Here is a 15864-nt window from a genome sequence, read left to right as displayed (position 1 = left end):
CCAGACCTTTCTGCTGTGGCGTGGCTGGGTGAATTCAAACCACCATGCTTTCAGTTAACAGCTGAGTGCTTGTACCACCAGGGCTCCTGAAAATAGTAGGAGTGGTGAATAATGGCATTCTACATACGAGATATGATCAGCAATATGTCACAAGAGACATACCTTCCATAACACTTCCAAAGTCCTGTAACAGGTTCTCTTTTCTAGCAGAGGGGCCGTGGCCTCCAGGCTGTGAGTGGGTTGTTCCCAGACTTTTCGAGTCCTTTGGAATGGTATGAATCAGTGCTGCTAAAAATCAGCATCTTCAGAAGGCACCCAATATTTGAATACAGCCACTCTTACTCCAGAAAGTCTCAGCAGGGAGGTACAACTCTCTTTCAAGGAGAAGTCACTTTTCCAATACAGAAGATGTAGAGAGCCAGCACGGGGTTGTATTTAATGTCGTTTAACTAGGGGGATCTAAGGAGCCCTGCTGGTGCACAGTTAAGCGCTCAGCTGCTAACTGAAAAGTTGGCTTTTTTTTTTTTTTGCACATCTGTTTATATTTTATTCCCTGTTCAAGGTTCACTTAACTCTTTCCTATATTCTTGGAGTTACCACCTCAGAAGCCCAAGTCGGGTATTTAAACCTCCTAGATCATATCTCAGGAGCCCCTGGGTGGCACAAAAGGTTAAGTGCTTGGCTACTAACTGGAAGGTTGGCAGTTAGAATCTACTCAGAGGCACCTTGAAAGAAAGGCCTGGTGATCTACTTCTGGGGGAAAAACATAACAAAACAAAACATTGCTGTCGAGTAGATTCTGACTCACAGCGACCCTCCAGGACAGAGCAGAACTGCCGAGTAAGGTTTTCAAGGCTGTAAGTCATTTTTTTAAATTGTACTTTAGATGAAGGTTCACAGAGCAAACTGGTTAAAGATGAGCTAGATTAATGGGACCTCCTAAACATTAAACACCAGTGGTTAAGAGCTTGGCTGCTGACCAAAAAGGCAGCAGTTCAAATCCACCAGCCACTCTTTGCAAGTCCTGTGGGACAGTTTTACTCTGTCCTAGGGTTGCTATGAGTCGGAATTGACTCGACGGCAATGGGTTTAATTTTTTTTTTTTTTAATTTGTATGCTTATCAAAAGACTTCTCAAAAAAAGTAGAAAGAGAACCTATAGACTGGGAAAAATTTGGGGTCTATCACATATCCAACAAGGTCTAATCTCTAAAATTCATAAAAACTTCAACACCTCTACAACAAAAAGACAGACAATCCAATTAAAAAATAGGCAAAGGATATGAAGAGACTCTTCACCAAAGAAAACATTCAGGTGGCTAACAAACACATAAAGAAATGCTCACTGGTCAACTATCATACTCCACTCATCTCACCCCATTTGGAGCAAGCAGGAGGGAATGAAGAAAACCAAAGATACAAGGGAAAGATTATTAGTTTAAAGGACTAACGGACCACAACTACCACAGCCTCCACCAAGACTGAGTCCAGCACAACTAGATGGTGCCCAGCTACCACCACCGACTGGGTGGTGACAGGGATCACAATAGAGTATCCCAGACACAGCTGGGAAAAAATGTAAAACAAAATTCTAACTCACACACACACACACAAAAACCAAACAGACTTACTGGTCTCAACTGAGACTGGAGAAACCATGAGAGTATGGCCCCCCGATACCCTTATAGCTCAGTAATGAAGTCACTCCTGAGGTTCACCCTCTAGCCAGACTAGACAGGCCCACAAAACAAAAAGAGACTAAATGGGCACACTACCCAGGGGCAAGAACGAGAAAGCAGGAGGGGATGGAAAAGCTGGTAATGGGGAACCCAAGGACGAGAAAGGGGGAGTATTGACATGTCATGGGGTTGGCAACCAATGTCACAAAACAATATGCTATTGATTGTTTAATGAGAAACTAGTTTGCTCTATAAACCTTCACCTAAAGTACAAAAAAAAAAAAAAAAAGCCCCCGGTCCTCCCCTCAAAAAGAAATGCTTACGATCATTAGCCATTAGAGAGATGCAAATCAAAACTAGGATGGGATACCGTCTCACCCCACAATAACGGTACTAATCAAAAAAGCAGAAAATAACAAATGTTGGTGAGGTTATGGGGAGACTGGAACTATTATACACTACTGATGGGAATGTAAAATGGTACAACCACTACGGAAAACGGTATGGTGCTTCCTTAAAAAACTAAAAATAGAAACACCATACGACCCAGCAATCCCACTCTTAGGTATATACCCTAAAGAAATAAGAGCCGTGACATGAATAGACATATGCACGCCCAATGTTTATTGCAGCATTATTCACAATAGCAAAAAGATAGAAACAACCTAAGTTCCATCAATAGATGAATGGATAAATTGTGGTACATACATACACGGGATACTAAGCAATGATAAAGAATAATGATGAATCTGCGCAATATCTCAAAACATGGATTTAATTTGGAGGATATTATGCCAACTGAAATAAGTCCATCACAAAAAGACAAATATTGTATGAGAGAACTATTATAAAAAAAAAAGAACAAGAAAAGGTTTACACACAGAAAAAAAATTATTTGATGAGAGGGAAGTAAGATTATTAACTAGACGGAAGACACGTGTTAATGCTGATGAAGGGAAAGGCAATACACAATATGGGGGAAGTTAGCAGAACATGACCAAGGCAAAGGAAGACACTGAGAAGAACACAAAATACAGGGCAACTACGTATTAACATAGGATTAACAAACAATAATCTACAAATGGATACGTAGGTAGATAAAAAAAGCAAAACCTGTTGCCGTCGAATTGATTCTGACTCATAGCAACCTTACAGGACAGGGTGGAACCGCCCCATAGGGTTTCCAAGGAACTCCTGGTGGATTAGAACTGCTGACCTTTTGGTTAGCAGCCAGGCTCTTAATCACTGTGCCACCAGGGCTCCACACAGGTAAATAGGTATGCTAAACAGGTTTAGGAGGGTGTAAAGGAGCACACCCACCTGCAGATATAGGTTTGGTTGTAGATATTTCCATATACATAATTGTAGGTGCTACATGGATATTAATTATAATAGATAATAATAATTATGTATATTAATACAGACAATTAATATAGACAATAGGGCACACAAAGGGGATGTTATGGAGACTTCTTAGACATAACCAAACACCTCCTGAGATGAAGTTCCTAGGCTCAAAGGCAAAGGACCATAGACTCAGAGGACATCTACGTCAATTGGCACAGCATATTTCACAGAGACAATGTCCTACATCCTACTTTGGTGAGTAGCATCTGGGGTCTTAAAAGCTTTGTGAGCAGCCATCTATTGGTCTCTTCCTGTCCAGAGCGAAGGAAAGTGAAGAAAACCAAAGACTCAAGGTAGCAATTAGTCCAAAGGACTAAAGAATCACATGAACCACAGGCTGCACGACCCTGCGACCAGAAGAACTAGGTGGTATCCAGCTACCACCACTGACCACTCTGGCTGGGAAAAGCAAACGGTTCCAGACAGAGTGGGAGAAAACTGGAGAACAAAAAATCAAATTCATGAAAAAGACCAGACTTACTGGTCTGACAGAGACTGGAGGAACCCTCAAGATACCCTTCTGACCCAGAACTGAAGCCATTCCTGGAGACCACCTTTCAGTCAAACGATAGACCCATTGCCATCCAGATGATTCCCAGTCATAGTGACCCCATAGGATTTCCTAGGCTGTAAACCTCTATGGAAGCAGACTGCTACATCTTTCTCCTGCAAAGCCACCAGTGGTTTTAAACTGCCGACCTTTCAGTTAGCAGTCCAGTGCTTTAACCCCTGTGCCACCAGGTCTCCTTAGCCAAACAATAGGCAAAAAAAAAAAAAAACTTTTGCCATCAAGTTGATTCCAACTCATAGCAACCCTAAACAATAGACAGGCCCATAAAATAAATAATAACACCCGAGAGGAACGTGTTTCTTAGCACAATCAATTATATGAGATCAAAAAACAACACTGGCCCAAAACCAAAGATGAGAAGGCAGGAAGGCGCAGACAATCCCGACAAAAAGAAGCAGGGAATCCAGGGGCAGATATGGAGAGAGTGGTGACACATTGAGGGGATTGCAACAGATGTCCTGGAATACTTCGTATATGAGCTATCAAATTGGAAAATAATTTGCTCTGTAAACTTTTACCTAAAGCACGATAAAAAATTAAAAAACACAAAAAAAATCCCCTGGGAATCCTGTTAAAATGTACATTCTAATTCAGTATATGTGGGGTGGAAATGCAAATTGTCAGAAGGGTTCAAACGGGAATGAACTGGTTCAAAACAAAACAGTTCAAAGCCCTGCTTAATTAGAAGAGAAGAAAAGCAAGCTCAGCAGTCTCAGGTTTGAGGGAGAGAAAGGGACAGATTATCAAACCACTTAAGCTAAAACTAGAACACCTGCAAGGTAGCTGAGTCGTCGGCTTTGCACTCCTTCACCCACTGGAAAAAAGAAAGATGGAGATGCAGATCAAAACACAAACTTACTCCCTACGCTCGACCGCATAATTTTACAGGCTGGTTTGGAAGATGAGTAGCATACATTTAGCACTGCTGCTTTTCTAGTATTTAACCGTAAACCTGGCCTTATTCAACGCAGTGATGCCTAGGTGTCCCCTCTGTACTTTCTAATGCATTCATTATTTACTACCTTGTATTAAATTCTCTGGACTCAGGTTTCCATGTCTCAGCTACTAGTCCATGATAACAGCAGGATTTATTGTTTTGTCAGTCAATTACTGGCAGGTTTACCTATATGGGTTCATTTAAAAGGTCCAAGGAGGATAGAGATCAATTGTTTCATTGCTGTCTACCTCAGCCAGCACTGCCCACAGTACCAAACTTGATGCTGTTTAGTCGATGCTGACTCATAGTGACCCCACAGGACACAGCAGAAATGCCCAGTAGTGCTCCCAAGGCTGTAATCTTTACGGAAGCAGACTACCACATCTTTCTCCCATGGAGCGGCTGGTGGGTTCGAACTTTCAACCTTTTGGCTAGCTGCCATGCGCTCAACCACCACGCTACCAGGGCTCCTATGCCCATAGTAAGCACTCAATAAATGTTTGTTAATTGAACATTTCCTCAATTTTTAACACGTGTGGCTAAACTTTTTCTCAATTTTTAACATTTGTAGCTGACTTCGTTAAATTAATCCTTACCAATTTGATTTGTAGCAAGTTAAGATGTGTTAAGTTCTTATTAATAATTAAGCTTACAAGAAATAGCATAAGTCAATGTTTGATAAATATCTCATGATAAAGACTTCCTGGTTATTATCTTGCAGCAATTTGCTTATTTGTTCTTATTTGTACATTATTTTTAAAATATTCAAAAAATGTGTACTTTCCACCAATTTGGGATGACTTTTCCTCTCCTAGTTACTCTCTCTTCATACATAAATTATACAGTCATATGCAGCATGATCAGTTGATTGAAGATGTGAGATACTCACCTTACAATAAAAATGTCTTATTTTAACAAATGATGCTGGAACAACTAGATAACAAAGCCAAAAAAAACCTGTTGCCTTTGAGTCGACTCCGACTCACAGCGACCTTATGGGACAGAGTAGAACTACCCCATACAGTTTCCAAGGAGCGCCTGGTGGAACCGAACTGCTGACCTTTTGGTTAGCAGCTGTAGCTCTTAACCACTACGCCACCAGGGTTTCAGAACAACTGGATAGCACATGCAAATTTAAAACACTTGGAAACAGAAGCTCTTGCCTCCAACTTCTCTCCCCCTTTTTTTTTCTTAATAATATTTTATTGTTTTTGGTGAAAGCTTACGCAGTAAATTAAACTCCCATTTCGCAATTTCTATACAAATTGTTCAGTGACATTAGTTACATTTTTCACAACACAATCATCATTCTCTTTGTGTTCTGGTTGTTCCGTTTTCCCCTCCCCCTCTTATAAACTGGCTGTACACTGGTATTGGGAGCCCTGGTGGCGCAGAGGTTAAGAGCTCAGATACTAACTGAAAGGTTGGCAGTTCGAATCCGCCAGCTGCTCCTTAGAAACCTTATGGGGCAGTTCTAGTCTGTCCTATAGGGTTGTTATGAGTCAGAATCTACTCAACGGCAATGGTTTTTTTTGGGTATGCTGGTGCTTGGGCAAAATGACAGAAAATTATCAAACAAATTTTTCTGAGTCTTAAGTACTTGACTCCACTTCCTTAATCCAGGAAAGTTTGTGAAGCCATACTTTTAGTAGAAAATTATTAAGTATAAGAATCTTAATCTTGCTGGGATTTTCCTTCTCCCCTTCCCACATTCCCACTCAAACCTTGGGGCTCGGTAACATAAATAACATTTAGTTTCCTTATTCCAAGGAATAGGGGGTAGATATAAGTGTGGCCATTTCATAGGTAAAGAAACAAATATTCAGGGGAGTAAAATTAGCTGCTCCTTAAGGTCATAATAAAGAAAGACAGATGGCTCCTGCACGTCCACGGGCTCATATATCCTCCTACTGCCTGCCCTGCAAGATGTAACTGATCACACATGAAATCACAGAATTATGGTCTCCAGTCTCCTCATTTCCTCTTGGCAGTGCCTTGCTTCCTCAGGTCAAGGCAGACAGATGTCACCAACAGGGCCAGTGAAGAGGAGAATGTGCAAGACTGGCCAGACCCTGTTGAAGCCTGTCCCAACATCCCCACTTCCACCCATGAGCCTCTCTCAAGAAAGCAGACCCAGACTCAGGCAGCCTGGCAGCTGACCCTCCTTCCAGGCCTGAAGCCCTCTGCCTAATGCCTTCATTCAGGTTAGGGAGTGAGGTCTGACTTTCTTCAGCAATCAACAATGACCTCATTACAATTTTGTCTATAGGCGACCAGCTTTCTATACACCAGCCATAAATAAATTTAGCAAAGGTCAACATTTGCTCATAAATATTTCCTGACTTCTTAATCTAGCCCCAGGACTATGGAAGACATGGTACACACCAGTGCTACCTACCTCCATGAAAGCTGGAACTAAGAAGCTAGTGGGGGCAAAGATGAAGACACAAAGTCATTCCTCCCAAATGCTCACTCTCTGCCATTCTCAGAATACTGGAGTTACGGGTTGAATTGTGTTCCCCCAAAATATGTATTGAAGTCCTGGCTCTTGTACCTGTGAATGTGCCTCCGTTTGGAAATAGGGTGATTCTTTATGTTAATGAGTTCATACCAGTGTGGGGTGGATTCTAAACCTAATCACTTCTGAGTTATAAGAAGAACATAATAGACAAAGACAAACACGCACAGGGAGAAGACAGATAGCAAGTATCACCAAGGAACTCCAAGACTGACAGCAGTCACCAGAACCCAGGAGAGAGGCCCACTGAAGGAACTGACATGGTTGAGGCTCTGGTTTGGGCGTCTAGTCTCCAGAACTGTGAGAAAATAAATTCCGGTTCTTTAAAACCTCATATTTGTGGTATTTTTGTTACAGCGGCACTAGCAAACCAAGACAAGTGGTAACCATCATTTTACTGTGTTGTGTGCCAGAAATGGTGTCTATGGCTTTACATGCATTCTTCCATTTATGCCTAGCAACATATCTGAGTGGGATGCATAAATATTGTTCTCAATTTATAGACAATCTCAGTGAAGCTAATTAACTTACCCAAGCCACATAGCTAGTATGAGATAAACCTGGGATTTGACACCAAGACATTGAAGCCAAACTTGTCCATCACAGAAAATGGGAGCAGCTGATCCTTAGAATGCACTTCCAGCAGGAAACTGAGTCTTCTAGGACAAACCAGAGATCTAGTGCTTTCTCCCTTGGACAAAGAAGCTTCATCTACACCTAGGACTGACTCAAAGGGCCATCCTAGTGACCAGTCTAGCAAGTTTCCACACATTTGAAGGAAACTTCATAGGGAGCTAAAATAAAATAGGTTTGGCTGAGAAAGTTGGCTCAGCAAACTCTTCATCTCCACACAGGTGTGGACATTTCTTTCCCAGATGAGAAAGGAGCCACAATGCAGTCAATTACTTAATATGGCCCTTCCAGCCATTGGTCATGACTCCCAAAAAATGACTTGGTGGGGCTATGTAAATAAAGTGCTTGTTGCCCACCAATGGGATTGGACAGCTTGCTAATAATGCAAATAAGGTGCATGGAACCTTTGAAGAAGTGGGACCATGCACACAGTGTGTATGGAACCCTAAGGAAGGGATTGGTCAGTCTTGTCCTCCATTTAGGCTTTAAGGCAGCCAATCCCAGAGGTGGGAAGGAAACTCACTACCATCAAGAAGAAGAGCCAGGAGTGAAGCGTGTCTTTTGGACCCACGGTCCCTGTGCTGAGAACCTTCTAGACCCAGGAGACAGAAAGGGAGCTGTAATACTGGAAGTGGCACGAGACAGCGAGAAGCAGCAGCAGAGTAACGGTGGCAGCAAAACCAGGAGACCAGTGTAGACGGCACAGTGGGCTTCTCAGCCCACAGAGAGAGGAGGCTACTGTGGGTGTGCCTGGCCATGGAGTGAGAGAGCTGAGCTCATTCAGGCAGGAGGCTTCCTGGTGGAGTGGGGTGCCCCTGGGCACTTATTGGAGGAGCTAAAGAGCTTTGTAACATTTGCCCGACCAGCGCAGTGGCCAACGGGGTCAGGGGCTAAGGGACCAAGAGAGAGGCCTGCCTGTGGGCATGGCTGAGAAATTGTCCTGACCAAAGAACTGTATTCTGAGTCGTTAATGATCCTGAATTGTAACCTGTTAATAACCCCTATAACCGTGAGTTCCGTGTGGCCATTGCAATGAATTATTGAACCCGGCAGAGAAGTAGACAGTGTCGTGGGAAGGACAGCTGGTGTCAGAACTGGTAAGAAGGTTGGAGAGTGGAGGTATGTCTGACCTCCATCTCACAGGATTCAGCTTTGGGCTGATGATCTTGACCTTCTCTCCTTCCCCTTGTGAAGTAAGAGGGGGTCTGATGCTGCCATGCCATTTTTACAGAAGCACAGTTCACACCAAACAACACCTAACAGCAGACTGAGCTCTCTGAGGACTGCCAAGCCCAGAGCTTAGAGGCAACCAAGGGCAGGAGGAGGGAGCTGAGCTTCAAAGGATAATGTGGTCGAGTAATTCCAGGAAAGGCTGTCTGTATCAAGCCTGAGAAACCCCTGCCTTCACTCAACAGCTCTGAAAGGACAGCCCTGGGACTGTGTACATTTTATTTGACCTGTCAGTTGTCCTTTGTCCCTGGCATCTGGCTGGAGGAGCATGACTTGTCACTGCTCCTTCCTAGGGCTTCACTGCAAGGGACTCATGGTCCTGGAACTTCATTTTACTGGCTTGTATCTACATGAAGGAGTCTGGGTGGTACAAACAGTTAACACGCTAGGCTGTTAACAGGAAAGTTAAAGGTTCAAGTTTACCCAGAGGCACTCTGGAAGAAAGGCCTGGCAATCTACTATGGAAACCCCCGTGGAGCACAGTTCTACGATGACACACATAGGGTTGCCGTGAGTCAGAGGTGGCTGGACAGGGGCTGGTTTTGTCTTTTTATCTACGTGACAACCATGATACTCTTATCATCAGTCATGTATTATATGCGATTACCTGATAAATTAATATAATAATTAAAAAAAAATTGCCATCAAGTTGATTCCATAATGATAGACACAGATTATTCTATACAGGCAAGCATGGCCCAATGGAAAAACAACAGGATTTGAAGTTAGCTGCTTCTGGGTCCTACCATAGTCCATATTTTTTTTGGTATGATTCATTTTAGTTCTTCACTGAATAAAATGCTTATAATATAGTCAGCTCCAGGGAGCAAACAGACGACAAAGAATCTCCACCCTCTAAGAGTGAAAAGAAAAGACAGACACGTATGAAACAACGGTCACGCAAGATGAGATCTTAGATCATTTGGGTGTTTCTGATGCATCTCTCCTATACCTAGCTAGGTTGTGATTTGTTGGTGGTCAGGGACTTTCTGCTTGCTAGTTCTTTATGTGCCTTATCCCCAGAAAAGAGAGGTATTTTTACACCAATAGAAGGCACTTGATGATACTAGAGGAAGATAAGGAGCCTTGAGCTCAGTCATAATTGGGATCTCAAGTGCAATTTCAGTCAGCGTTTCTTCTGAACACACATTACGGTGTTTCTGATTTCACCTGGAACATCGTGGAAGAGCGACACCAGAGGCATGTACAGCACCTCAAGGGCCGAGAGCAGAAAGGGATCATACTAGGTGGCTGGCGAAGTATCAAGAGGAGGGGAAGAGTGCCCAAGCTCTCCACAGATTCTCACTTTCCCAGAAACACCTTCTCTATCAGCCAGACATAGTCCTGGGCCCTAAATTCCACACTGCGAGTTATTCCGCTGGTTTAGGTGTTATTTCAGAAAGCATTTCAAAATATAAATATGTTTCTACAGGAAGGAAACTATTTGAACCCTGCATTTTTTTACACATGAATAATTTCCAGACCCATTTGAAAGGAAAAAAATCTCACCAGATTTACAATATTCATCCACATGCCTCATTCTGAGTAATACTGACTTAAAATAAAACCCTATTATTGTATTTTTCAGCTGTAAATTATTGCTGGAAAAGAGAAGACTTTTCATAATAACCGGTAAACTTTTAAAAAGATTATTTGTAACAGATTTTTTAAGTAATTGTCATGCATCCTAAAAACTCAGAAACTTTTGTTTGAGAAACAGGGCTTTAATCTATTTAACGGATTCTTTTAAATTAATCCACCACCTTTGTGTCATGCCGTGTTGCTGTGATGCTGGAAGCTACACCAGCAGTATTTCAAATACTAGCAGGGTCACCCACGGTGGACAGGTTTCAGCTGAGCTTCCAGACTATGACAGACTAGGAAGAAGGACCTGGCAGTCTACTTCGAAAAATGAGCCAATGAAAGCCTATGGATCGCAAAAGAATATTGTCTGATATAGTGCTGGAAGATGAGCCGCCTAGGTTAGAAGGCCCTATGCACTAGCACAACAGTGAACTCAAACATACCATCAATCACGAAGATGGTACAGAACCAAGCAACGTTTTGTTCTGTTATATGTATGGTCGTCATGAGTCTGTGCCAGTTTAACGGCAACTAACAACAAGTAAATTAATATCCAGCGTGTGGCACAGGGCTTGTACATAGTAGGTATTCAATAAGCCTTTTTGTTTTAGTGGATGAATTATATTTTATGGGGGAAAGGAGTTCGGTAAAGTCCGACGCAAAAAATGCTGCAGGCACGGGCAAGCCCAGGCAGACACCTGTTGGGTTTAAGAAAGAACCACAAAAAGAATTCGATGAGGCAATAAAGTCACCTGTGGCTGTTGTTGCTAGGTGCCGTTGAGTCATGGTGACCCGATAATGGGCTTTTATCAACAGTTACCACCAGGAAACTAGCTGATGAGGGTTACACCAAGTCTCTTCCCTGACCCATGGATGCTGCTCTCTGCACACACAAACTCTCTGCCTGGAGGAATTTAGTTACTTTTGTACCAATCCACCTTCCCCAGGAGACAAAAAGCTCATCTTCCTTTCCCTACCCTGTGGAATGACTGCCAGACAACCGTCAAAAACAAACGAGCAACCTGCTGAAGAGCAAACTGCTAAACAAAAAGGGCCAAACGATGGAGCACAGAATCTGGGAATGTCAAGAACAGGGCTGGAGGCCGGCCTGGTCCGGTGGGAGAACAACAGTCTTCGGAGTTAGCCAGTTCTAGATTCTACCGTTTATGGGGTCTGTGTCCTTGGGCAAACTGCTTAAATTCCAACTTCCAGTCTCCTCATTAGTAAAACGGAACAAATTCCTATTTCCCAGGGTTGTTGGGAGGATTCAGTGTGAGAATGTATGAGAAACCCGGCACATGGTTGGTGTTTAATCAGGCTGGTTCCCTAACTCAGGCAGGAAGATGGTGTCCCTTATCCATTCTCATGAAGAAAGAGGCAAGGATGGGAAAAGTTAAGGATTGCTGCCAGGTATAAACATAACAACAATAACACAGCCTTTTGGGTGGGGTGGCAGCAGACTAGAAATGAGGAAAGGAGGAATGTTTATTTTGTGGCTGAGTGAAAAAAAAGCGGAAAGCGGTTGACAATATTTTCAGGTAAGGTTTTCCACGCAGAATTTAAAGTCATTCCACCGGCTCAGCCAAATGAGAAGAGACTCTGGCCCACAAATCCCAAGAGATGACACAGAGGTAGGCAACAAGTGGTTCAGCAAAAGAAAGGAGGGAGGTGGTAGGTGGGAAAGCATTTATGCCACCAGGGAAGTAGACCAAGTTTGGGGTAATGGCGTTATCTCCAGAGAGACTCTTCTGTGTCTAAGCAGTTCTTCAGACCTCCTCCTGGGACATCTCCCTTAGTCATCGGTAAGGACTTATTGAGCTGAAGGTAGAGCCAAGCTCAGGGCATTATCCTTCAATCCTTCTGGTGGCATAACCTCTCTGCAAAGTTAATTTCGGGCTATAGTAAAACCAGAATAAAGTGAATCAGGACACACTGCAATTATAACTACATTATTACATGTGTGCATGCAGACAGGGGTCTGGAAATGCTTGGAACAGCAAAACACAGTTGATATATATTGGGTGGCAGGATTGAGGGCTTTTCTCTCTTAAAAATTATTTTTAAAACAGTATGAGTTATGAGTGGAATACATAAAAGCTGGGAGGGGAAAAATCACCAAGTTGGAAACAGCCCTATCTCCTCCACACCACTTAGCCAGTGGCAGGAGAATCTGGACTAAGGCCACCGTTGGATCCTACGCTCCATGACGTCTGGCTACCAACCCACGCTATAGTCCAGACACAGCTGCAGTCTACTGAGTCTAGCACTTAAGGGAATGAAAGGCTAAGTTTCTTTAGGTCAAAACTTCAATGCAGATTTCACCCACATGGAGCACCTCTATCATGCACTATGCTGATCTCACACTAGACCTCAGATGTTGGGTTTATACAATTTCATGCTAACAAACACCTAGACGATTATTTTTTTTCTCCTACTAGTCAGAAACTTTTAGTAGCTTTGCAGCACACAGACAGGCACACACAGAGACACATACCCACCTCCCCTGAGGAAGAGAATTAATGACAACCTGCAACCTGACTTATACCTTAAGGCAGATGTCAGACCTAACTGATCACTTTGCATTTACTCTACTGATTCAGACTCACAGAACTGCCTCATAGGGTTTCCAAGGCTATAATCTTATGAAGCAGAGCACCAGGTCCTTCTCCTGTGGAGCTGCTGGTGGGTTCAAACTGCCAACTTTTCGGTTAGCAGCTGAGCGCTTAACCGCTGTGCTACCAGGGCTCCTTATAGTCACCTGTTGTTGTTAGGTGCTGTTGGGTCAGTTCTGACTCATAGTGACCCTATAGGACAGAGGAGGACTGCCCCATAGGATTTCCAAGGAGCAGCTGGTGGATTTGAACTGCTGACCTTTTGGTTAGCGGTTGAGTTCTTAACCACTATACCACCAGGGCCCCTACGGTCACCTACACCCATCAAAATTTATTGTTGTTGTCATTGTTAGGCGCCGTTGAATTGGCTCCAACTCATAGTGACCCTAATGTGCCACAGAACGAAACACTGCCTGGTCCTACGCCATGCTCACAATCGTTGTTATGCTTGAGCCCACTGTTGCAGCCAGTGTGTCAATCCATCTCGTTGAGGGTCTTCCTCTTTTCTGCTGACCCTGTACTTTACCAAGCATGATGTCCTTCTCCAGGGACTGATCCCTCCTGACATGTCTGGCTTGAGCACGCTGCCTGGCACACAGTACATGTTCTATCTCCCCTGTTTTTCCTGGTCTAAACCAGTTATCCCAGGTAATTATTGGTGCCCCTTTTCCAGAAGTGCCTGTATGGCTGATAAATCCTATGACCACCTTATCAATAAACAGTGAATGAATGTTGGTTCTTGGTTTTATGAGACTTTTTGATGGGTTGTTTATTTGTACGGTCATCTACGCACCGTCTGTGGGGGCAGTGGAGGTTCAGTGGTAGAATTCTCACCGTCCATGTAGGAGACCCAGGTTTAAGGCCTGGCCAATACACCTCCTGCGCAGCTACCACTCATTTGTCAGTGGAGGCTTCTATGTTGTTATGAGGCTGACCAAGTTTCAGTGGAGCTTCCAGACTAAGACAGATGAGGAAGAAAGACCTGGCAATCTACTTCTAAGAATCAGTCTATGAAACCCTATGGATCACAAGGATGGCACAGGACAAGGCAGTATTGTGTTTTGTTGTGCATGGGGTCTCCATGAGTAGGGGCTGACCCGATGGCGTCTAACAACAACGACCACCCATTATCTACTGTGATTGTTATAGATAGACAGGCAAGGAGACAGATAACTCTGAGTGGATAATCCAGAAATTCATTTCACTAATAATCTGAAAGCATGATGGGTCGCTTCCATTTGTCAAAGCTGATTTCCCTTTATCTAGTCTATCCTTGGATAAGAGTAAACTGCCTTTGCCTTCTCTGAGCACATAAGTGTGATCTGGGCATTGGGTAGGGCAGGTAGTGGCTAGAAAGCGCTGGTGGCAGTGGGAATGCCACGCTGGCGTTATATCTATACCAGGATTACTGAAGAAAATTGACAAAGTTGCTAAGTGCTCACTGTTCTAACCAAATGTCACTGCTCCAGGGCCCAGCACCCTGCCCATAAAGCCACCCCCTTTTTCTCTACAGGAGCCCCTTAGAGATGGAAAATTCTTGAACTTTTCTTACAGTCATCAAGAGTGAGATGGAGTAGCAAGACCCAGACAGGGTGAGGATAGAGCTGGAGCCAATTAAGGGACTCGGATGTTCAGCGTTCTGGTTTATACAGCAGAAAGAGGCACGTTAATACAGTTGCCAGAAGCACTGATGATATCAGGATTTTCCAAGTATATGCCATTTGTCCTGGGATCTGGCCTTTTTACAGCGCATTAAAGATAGGGAACTAGAACCACGGGGCTCCACAGGTCCTCCCCACCCCTAATTGCCACAGAAAGGGCCACGAAAAGGGGGCCAGAGGGGAGGGGAGTTACCCCACCTGTCTGGCCCATTTCCTCTGGTTCCACACAAACCCCTCCTCATATTTAAGGGCCCAGAGGATTTCCCAACTCTCGCTGCTCATTAAGCCTGTTTGATTTTAAAGGGAGAAGATTAAATACACAGCCTGCAGCCAAGATTCCAGATGTTACGCAAGCCTTCCCTTTGTGGTTGGGGTCCCCTGCTAAGCAGTACTTCTAATTAACATCTAAAGCCGGGCTCTGACGGGCTGTAGGAGGTGGGAGTCCAGGACAAAAGGGGCTCTGGCTCTAGTCCTGGCTCTGCTGTTTTTATTAGTCAATGACCTGAGCCATTCATGGGGCTTCTCTGGGTCTCAGTTGCTTCATTTTTTTTTCCCTATTGGCAGTAGATTATCTACCAAACCCCTATCCCTCACACACAGGCTGTGAAAGCCAAAGGGGATTCATTGAAAGTGCTTCAGAAAAAGCACACATGTCCTCCAGAAATGCAATATCCAATATGTTACCCACTCGCCAGGTGTGCTTATTTAAACTTCAATTAAAATGAAAGATTCAGTTCCTTGGACTTCGGGTTCGTAAAAGACATCATTGATGTGGGAGGGTAGGGTGTCCTTTGAGACATGAAAGCCACACGTTAGAAACCCTCCTAGACCTCATCCTATGTGTCTCTTCATTTGCATCTTGCTGTAATAAACCTGAAATCGCTATTTTTCAGGAACACAGGAACTGCATAAAGTCAAATACGCCTATGCAAGCAACCAGACAAGCCAAGAAGGCCAGCAGGACATCCTGTCTGTCCTCAATTCACAGCACTGGCTATTCCACCCCTCCTGAGCACAGTGTTTACATGATAGG

The 15864-nt window shown here is 43.7% G+C and overlaps 1 protein-coding gene across 8 annotated transcripts in view; it reads right to left on the bottom strand.

Annotated features, from left to right (window-relative positions):
- PDZD2 (PDZ domain containing 2) overlaps positions 1–15864 on the bottom strand; it is a 575078-nt gene that overhangs the window by 182415 nt on the left and 376799 nt on the right. The window contains exon 1 of one of the 8 annotated variants that reach the window (XM_049861670.1): positions 7–2534. The exons of the other annotated variants lie outside the window; for them this stretch is intronic. The gene's annotated coding sequence lies outside the window, so the exon portion shown is untranslated. Of the gene's footprint in view, positions 1–6; positions 2535–15864 lie in introns of those variants that run through there. 8 annotated transcript variants of the gene reach the window in all.

This window comes from Elephas maximus, chromosome 2 (assembly GCF_024166365.1).
Source record: "Elephas maximus indicus isolate mEleMax1 chromosome 2, mEleMax1 primary haplotype, whole genome shotgun sequence".
NCBI classification, from domain to species: domain Eukaryota; kingdom Metazoa; phylum Chordata; class Mammalia; order Proboscidea; family Elephantidae; genus Elephas; species Elephas maximus.
The sequence above is the reverse complement of the archived record's forward strand: the minus strand, read 5'-3'. Positions and strand labels throughout refer to the sequence as shown.